The sequence below is a fragment of the Camelina sativa genome, chromosome 3 (assembly GCF_000633955.1).
Source record: "Camelina sativa cultivar DH55 chromosome 3, Cs, whole genome shotgun sequence".
Taxonomy (NCBI): domain Eukaryota; kingdom Viridiplantae; phylum Streptophyta; class Magnoliopsida; order Brassicales; family Brassicaceae; genus Camelina; species Camelina sativa.
Genome location: NC_025687.1, coordinates 20,542,434 through 20,551,702, shown reverse-complemented (window position 1 = coordinate 20,551,702; position 9,269 = coordinate 20,542,434). Strand labels below are relative to the sequence as shown.

General features: G+C 33.0%; 1 pseudogene; it reads left to right on the top strand.

The window, feature by feature from the left end:
* LOC104777625 lies at positions 5,064-9,262 on the top strand (annotated as a pseudogene).

Sequence of the window (9,269 nt, the reverse complement as noted above, 5' to 3'; positions counted from 1 at the left end):
TCCAATATTTTGAATCTTTAATCAACAGTAAAGTTTGAATTAATTAATACTATTAACGAACAAGTGGATTTAGAATTTAACTAACGGAGAGTTTCCATGGAAGAAGCAAAGGACAAAGAGTTTTTTATTCCATTCCTATGATAGTGGAAGGTAGAATACAGCCACACTCCAGTTGGCGGTACACAATACTTCTTTTCTTTTTCTTGTCCTTACCCTTTTTTTGTTCTCTGTTTACCAAAGAATATACGTATATCATTTACCCATTGTCACGTTTCATCATTTACAACACACATATATATATATATATATATATATATATATATATATATATATATATATATATATATATATCAATACAATAATATTTATCATTAGCTTACACACTGGATTTTAGTTACATACTTATCCTGTTTGCAATAACTTATTGAAATAATATATACTTACATTTTCAAAAAGTATATCTATCAAAATACACTGATAAACATTAAAAGAGCACACTACCAAATTACAAATTACCTTTCACATAGGAAAAAAAATCCATATTGTTGTTCATACAACTTTTAGTTACATAATACTTCTGTTTGTAAGAACTTATTGAAATAATGTTAACTTGTATTTGGAAAAAAATATATATCAAAATTCACTTATGAACATTAAAAGAGTATACATTAAAAATGCGACTTTATAACAAAAACCAATATTTAAAACATGTTATGTTAAAGACCATTTATGACATTGCAGAGGATTATGAGAGAAAAATAAAAATAAGACGAATAATACCATTTAACTGCAAAATTTATGTAGTCAAGTTTATAAAATTTAAATAAATTATATAACAAATCAAAACCCTCGCGAGAAGGAACTTAAGCCTATCTTTAAAATTTTGAATGTAATATGACCGTAAAACCTTTTACACAATTTGTATAAGCGTTATATTGTATATTATTTTTGACATCGTTTGATTGATTTGCATTGTTTGTATATGAATGATAAAGTCGAAAAATGGCTAATTATTAGAGGGCTGTCAGAAGAAAGATTGCGTGAACTTCTAGAGGAAAAAGATGATGTACGTTATGTCTCCTTCTTCACTATATCATATGTTTGCATTTTCTGGCCGACTAAACTATTGCTTGCTCGGATAATTCCCAAGTTCAGTTTTAGGAAGTCATTTTCTTGTTTCTTTGTATTGCAAATTTGCAATTGATGAGGAGATATAGCTTTGGTAGATTTTGAACTCAATCTATTTTTGTTACTATATAAACTCTAGTCTCTAGTCCACGTACCTTTTTTCCTTGGTTTCCAACTTGATTCTATTAGGTCACAAAGAAGATAGACTTGAGTGATTTCTACTTCAACATTGGAAAAATGTGAAATTTAAAGCTCCATATAACAAAGATAGAGAGGGAATTATCAAGCAAAGCTAGACATGCCATCGGAAGAAGATATTGCGAGTCCAAGCAACGAGACGACCAAGGAAGTGGAGACTAATTAATTTCAGATCATATGATGATGTTGTTTCGACTTGTGGCGTGTTCTATGAGAGAGAGTGGGTGATGAAGCCTGGTGGTCTTGTTCACCACAAATGCAAGACTTTCAATCGAACCAAACCGGCAAGACCTACATTGCTCTTCATTTTCGCATGCATGGCTACTTGATGTTCTGGTATGGTGCATTAATTCAACTTCTTTTGATTGCAATTTAGGTTCTCTTGTAGTAGGATAAATTAAGAATTGTGTGCATAGCTGAACGCTACAATTGATGATAATGTAGGTAGCTTACTAGTCTCTTGACCAAATACTAGTATCGTTGATGATATGATATGGTAACTAATTTTGTGCATAGCTTCATCCTTATGGTGTTAAGATTGCTTTTAAGTGAAGTGTAAAGATTAAATCAGCAACTTAAGCTACGTAAATTTTATTCTTGTGCTAGTAATAACATATCAAAACATGACTACAACACTTAAATGAAAGAAAATTGTCGTCTTCTTCTTTGGCCTCTTTTTATTTCAGCCGCATTTTGTAATCTTGAATTGTTGCATTTTATATTATATTTACGAGTATTGAGAGTTGATTATGTAAAAAGGAGTTGAAGTTCAAATGATAGTCACATGCCATATCAACTAAGATTTGGTTTAAGTATATTGGTGGTTAAATATTTTTTTTATAAAAATTACATGAAATATGGGTTTAGGCCTTGAGGGAACTATTAATAGAAGATTACATTCCTTATTATTCGAATGAAGGGAAAAAATTTAAGCATTGTTATCACATTTAATATAATCTCACTCACATATGAAGAATACCTAAACATTTGGAAACATTTGAGAAAATATAATTGAAATAAATCAATCTATAAATAGAAAAAGAGAGATTCTCAAAAATAGCACAAAAATAAAACTAAAATAATTAATTTTTAATTTTTTATAATAAGGCTTCTAATTTTTGTTTTCTTTTCTTTTAAGCATCTTATTATATAAAGTATAATTTCAAAAGTTACTAACTCACCAGATCGTCACACGTGTCAATTTTAAAAATTACTAACTTATAAGATCGTGACAAGTATCAATTTTACACAAATTTCTATTGAAAAAAGAATCTCTAAAAAATCAAGAAATAAAAAAATTAGCTATTAACATAATAATGACACATGTCACATATACTGATGAGATGTTGACACATGTCAAAAAATAACATTAAATCTAAATCTACATAAAATATAAATGTTTATATCTTTAAAAATTCCTAAATCAAAAAGGGAAATTAACAAAACTAATCTATTTTCTATCATACGCTAATTATATTATACATTTTTCTCAATTAGATTTTGACATGTATAAACAAAAAAATAATTCATTAAGCATTAAACATGTATACTATTATTAATCAATAAATAGTGAATAACAAATTTAAAAAGAATAGCATAAGTTATGTCAAAAGAATTCTTAGTTTTGAAACGTAATAGGACATCTAATTAAGAAAATAACATTATATCTACATAAAAATTATGTTTGTGAAGTAATCTTGCTGCAGTGGTCATTGGTAACTCCAATTGTATAAAACACCATCACTTGAGGGATCGAGTCCCGCTATCTATGAATGTAAGGATTTGGTTAATGAACCGGCTTGTTGTGGCTCAAATGTTGACAAAAAAAATATTTTTTGTTTATATTAAAAGCTTTGATCTTTGATTTTTATTTCCGATATAATTTTGCCGATATACTATGTGGGCTTTGATTCGTGAGAGTTCTTCAATGGAAGCTATCAGATGCAATGAAATGGAATCAAAGTATATAAAACTCGCTAATTTAATCGATGATGGAGACATTGATGGAGGTTCCAAAAGTGATTTTACAGTTAGTAGCATTATAAGTTTGAAAGATTAGTCGGTGATTGATGTTTCTGATCAAAATCTAGAGTTTTCTCTTCTGAATAATGTTGATGATTCTGGTACTGAAACAAGAGCTGCTTGATCGAGTAATTGAGAAGCGATTTTCAAATTTGGGAAGTTGGACTGGTAAACCGTTATAAAATTGGTTTCAAACCGGATTTATGTGGTTTTCTATCGGATTTGGTTCGTAAACCGTTTAAACCCAGGTATATGGAGAAATATATGAGAACTTTTGATTCAGGTAGAAATAAGTTTAGAATTTACGATTCGAGAATATTCGAGACGAGGTCATAGTTTTAAATAGTTTTGGTATAATGCGATACATTTCTGAGGAGCAAATAGGTCGCCGATCCTTAACTTGATAATGACATATTTCATGTTTTGGATTGTTTATAAAGTGTCTATTTTGTTTATTTGAATTATCTAAGACTTATATATACTATCGTGATTATAATTTTCAGATTTTTATTTTTATTATCTTATATTAACTAATTCTCAGTTTCTCAACCTTTATTAGGTTGGTCATAAATTCATTGTAATAGAGTAGATAACTTTCACTAGTTGTTCATACAAAATATCTTTAGAGTAAAAAAACATTCATGGTTAAAAAAATTATGTCACAAAACAATTTTAGTAATTTAAAGAACTATAATTATGCCAAAATGAAAGTAAAGCAATAAAAAATTTGTTTAATTTGATCATAATATATTTTACAGGTGGTGATAAAGAGCATACTTTAACAATAAAATAATTTTGTAAGATCATAATTTTAATAATAAAAGATAAAGTAAAATTGTACATGCTTACTAATTACTAATTAGATGTTGCTTTGATGAACTCTTTTCATGTAAAATATTTTGTCAATAAATTGTGTAACGTTTTAAAAATTTGACAATAATAATACTCATAATGATGAGTATTTGACAAAAGTTTTGGTGGGAAATAATTTAGGGTAATTGTCATAAATACCACTAAAATTGGTTTTTATTCCAAAAATACCACAATTAGTTTTTTTTTTCCAAAAATACCACTAATATGTAATTTTTTCTAAAAATACCACATAATTGAATTAAAATTCTAATACTAAAAACTAATCCCTAAATTCTAGATACTAAACCATACCCCTAAAAACTATACCCTAAAACTAAATGTGTCAACCCAAACCTAAATTTTTTTTTTTTACATCTTTAGAAATCAATTTTGTGTTTGTGGTAATTTTGGGAAAAAACTAAAATGTGGTATTTTTGGAAAAAAACTTTTTAGTGGTATTTAAAGGAATTTCTCTATAATTTAGCTTTAAATTATTGTAATAATTTTTATAATATATTTAAAATATATAAATATAAATCAGTGTATGAAAGTAAATACAAATATGATTTTTTCTAACTAAAAATTATTTATATATTTAATTCAGGAAATATATATTTTTTTTAATATTTTTAAAAATTTGTTTTATATTTAGGATTTATTTTTTCATGACGAGTTTAAATAAAATCAAATCTTTGATGTACTGTAGATATAATTTTTTGGTATTTACAGTTCGAAAATTTGAATAAGATGTTTTAAAAAGGGAAAAACAGAAAACGTCACGTAGTTTTACCAAATCTTCTATCTGGGAAAAAACAACAGGCATGTTTATTGCATTTTGAATGAGATAAAAAATAGGACTCTTTAGAGCAGGCGCGTAAAGAAGAAAGAGCCTAAAGAAGAGCGAAAACAAAACAGACGAATCTCAATCGCCACAGCTTCCGACTTCTACAAGATCGCCGCCGTGCAATTTTCTTCTCCGCCGCTCTGTTTCTGAGGTTCGTTGTCTCGTTCATCCATCATCCCTTCTTATTCTACTAGATTCAGTTACATTGCTCGCCAATCTTGAAGGATGAGGTTTAGATACTTCTAATTTTGCATAGGTTTGACTCTATCTGTTCCTTTTGATGTTTCGATGAGTAATATGATAGCGATTCTAGAGAATTTGCAAAGATTTATATGGAAATGAGTGAATTTAGGGGGATTTAAGTGAGAAATTGAGATTGTTGGAGATATTTTAGGGATTTCATGTTATCCATGTCGATGACTGTTGTGTAATCGTATCTGTTTTCTTCGTTATGGTTATACTTCACCCTTACCCTTATTGTTTCTCTATGTTGAGGCTGCAAATTTCAGTTTCAGATACTACAAAGTAGAGAAACATGTCAGTTCTTATTGTGACAAACATAGGGAATTTGATGATTCATCTGCACACGGATAAATGCCCTATAACCTGCACTAATTTTCTCAAACTCTGCATGTAAGTGTTCTCTTGCGCATCTACCTAAAAAAATATTTCCACTGAGAGTTTTTAACGTACTTATTTTGTTAGGATCGAGTATTACAATGGCTGTCTTTTCCACACTATAAAAGATTCCATAGCCAAGACGGGTGATCCAACAGGGACAGGGACAGGTGGAGACTCGATTTACAAGTACGATTATGTTTATATGGTGCTCATTCGTTAACTTTTGAATCCTTAACTCTGTGTTGCCTTGTATGTGTGTGTGTGTGCGCTGCTGCTGCTGCTTTATCTCTCTAAAGTCAATTTTCCCCCACCTAATTCATGACTTCCCTGACCCATTTCAGATTTCTGGAAGGTGACGATGCTCGGTTCTTCACCGATGAGATTCACCATCAACTGACACACTCAAAGGCTGGCACTGTTGCAATGGCTATGATACGATTCATCATCGTACTACTTAAAGAAGAAGAAACAAACTGATGACGTGGAGTAGAGCAAAGAGTGGAGGAAAGACTCGAAAAGAAAGAGAGGTTTTGCCGTTGCAGAATGAGTTTAAAAGAGCCTTGGAAGCTCATCTTCTGGATTATGTTGAATATTGTGAATGTTGGGCAAGCGATGTGCTTGTGTTTGGAGAGGTGAGCTAGTGATGTGCTAGAGTCTCTCTTATGGTGTGTTGAGCTGAGCTAGTGATGTGCTAGTCTCTCTCTGTTCTTATGTTAGTTGTGCAATTGGAGTCAGCGGTATCATAAAACTTAACAGGCTAGTTCTGGAGAAAATCTGAATGCTTCCCAGGTTAACCAAAATCTTTTGCTTGAATTACCAAGTTTTTATGCTTTAGTTCTGTGGATCAACTTTTGCGGTGCCCTATGTCCTCAATGTGATTTCTCCGTTTTCTTTTCAGTTCTATATCACACTTTGCGATGATCTAGACTATCTTGATGGGAAACACACTGTAAGAACAAATCATTAATGATCTGCCTAGTCTTTGTTTTGTGTGTATATATCAGTTACCTATATAGTATGCTCTATCTTTCAGGTGTTTGGGAAGATTGTCGAGGGGTTTGAACTTTTGAATACGATAGCCGAAGCTTCTGTTGATGCGAAGAACAGACCACATAAAGCCATACAAATACTGTTCACATTCGTACTTCGAGATCCATTTGTTGATCCGCCACAACTGGCTTGAATGATACCAGATGCTTGTGCGAAAGAAGAGGTCATAGATGACGAGCGATTCGAAGATTATTGGGTTCCAATGGATGAAGAACTTGGTCCACAGGAACTGGAGGAGATTATCAACCAAAAGGCTCCCCAATCAAGTGCTTTTGTACTTGAAACTGTAAAAATCGCTGATTCAGTTGCTCTCTTTTTTTGATGTTATGTCAAATTATGTTTAATGCTTGACTTCGTATTGCTGTTGCAGATAGGAGAAATCCCCGAGGCTGTGGATCCTGACATCTGGGGTCTGAATCATGTGACTGATGTAGGGATTTTTCATGTTTAAATTTGTAAAGCAAAGCTTCCTATCCTCTGTTTGTAACATTTTGTTATTTTTTTGTTGTCCCATGTAGGATGAGCGCCTCAACTCTTACTTTGAACGTATAAAGAAAATAGAGAAAGAAATAAGTGAGCTTGCAGAAAAGATGAACAATCTCTGTGGTCTGCTCTCACTCTTTCTTGCTTGGATTTAGGGACTTCTACTTAGTACATGACTAAAGTGAAGTTTTCCCTTTCATTTGTAGTTAGCAAGGATTTTGACAGTGATACTGGGTTAACTCTTCCCAATCAATGGGATCTCGTATCTGATAAGCAGATGATTGATGAAGACCAACCTCTGCTTGTAGGTTTTTCTTCTTCTCAATTTTGCTTTCTCTCTCCCATAAAAAAAATAATGGATTAAACTAACCGTTCTTTTCCTAAGGTTGCTACATGCACACACATAATAAGACCACACAAGTATGTCATTCATATCAACAAAATTGGAAAGGTAAACAATATACCTAGGTTGCTGTTGCTGCATGACCAATTGTGTGTTGTAGAACCTTTTGGTGTTTGGTTTATTACTGATAGAATCATATAAGTTTTTTTTTAACTGCAGTTTATTGTTGGACTTGGCGATAAAGTTTCTCCCACTGACATTGAAGAAGGAATGAGCGTGGGGTATGTTTCGCTCTGTGTTGCTTCAAAGAAAACCCTCTTTGTCGCTGTAAATTTCTCATGTGGATGAAAACTTACGAGAACGTTATCTCTCTGATCTGTACTTGCAGAGTTGATCGAAAGAAATATCAAATTCAGATTCCTCTACCTCCAAAGATTGGTCCTAGTGTTACCATGATGACGGTTGAAGAGAAACCAGATGTAACTTACAGTGATATCGGTGGCTGCAAGGAGCAGATTGGGAAGATTAGAGAGGTATGTCGGGCTTAGATTTTATCCGGTGTCCTGATCTTCTCGTTTTAACAGATAGAGTTGTAAACTTTTACGGTTGTGGTATAGGTTTTCAAGGAATAATTGTCAAAATAATATTGTTTTCTTTGTTTATTGTATAGGTCGTTGAACTGACAATGCTTCATCCAGAGAAATTTGTGAGGCTTGGGATAGATCCTCCCAAGGGTGTTCTTTGTTATGGACCTCCCGGCACTGGAAAAACCCTTGTGGCTAGAGCTGTGGCGAACAGAACCGGTGCTTGCTTTATCAGGGTTATTGGCAGTGAGCTCGTTCAGAAGTACATTGGTGAAGGAGCTAGGATGGTTCGTGAACTGTTTCAGGTAGTTAGTTGTAAAAATTCCTTCTGTCCATCTCAGTTTTTGTCTTAGCTAATTGTTTGATACTCTGCTTTCCAGCTGGCGCGGTCAAAGAGAGCTTGCATTTTGTTCTTTGATGAAATTGATGCCATCGGTGGGGCAAGGTTTGATGACGGTGTAGGCGGTGATAACGAAGTCCAACGTACTATGCTTGAGATTATGAATCAGCTTGATGGGTTTGACGCACGTGGTAACGTCAAGGTTATTATGGCAACAAACAGGTCAGTCCGCAATCCCGTTACCAGCGTAAACTAAAATACACAAAAGCACATTGTAGAGCTTGACTTGAAAACTCATATATCTGTTATTCACCCCCAGGCATGACATACTGGACCCTGCTCTTTTACGACATGGACGTCTTGACCGCAAGGTTGAGTTTTGTCTGCCTGATCTGGAGGGAGAATACAGATCTTCAAGTATTACACACGAACCATGAGCTGTGAAAGTGACATCCGGTTTGAACTCCTTGCTGGTCTCTGCCCAAATTCAACAGGTAAGGATCCCAACCATCAAAGACCTCTCATACTTTTTGGGGGTCTTTTTAGATTTTTCTTTTGAATTGAGTTTTGTTAATCTGTCTTGCAGGAGCTGATATCAGAAGCGTATGCATAGAAGCAGGGATGTATGCAATCGGAGCTAGGAGAAAGGCTGTGACTGAGAAAGACTTCCTGGACGCAGTGAACAAAGTGGTTAGAGGTTATCAAAAGTTCAGTGCAACTCCAAAGTATATGGCCTACTACACATAGAGAAAAGTCAAAAAGTCAGAAAACTTATCATTTCTGTCCCTCGACCTCTATACCTTC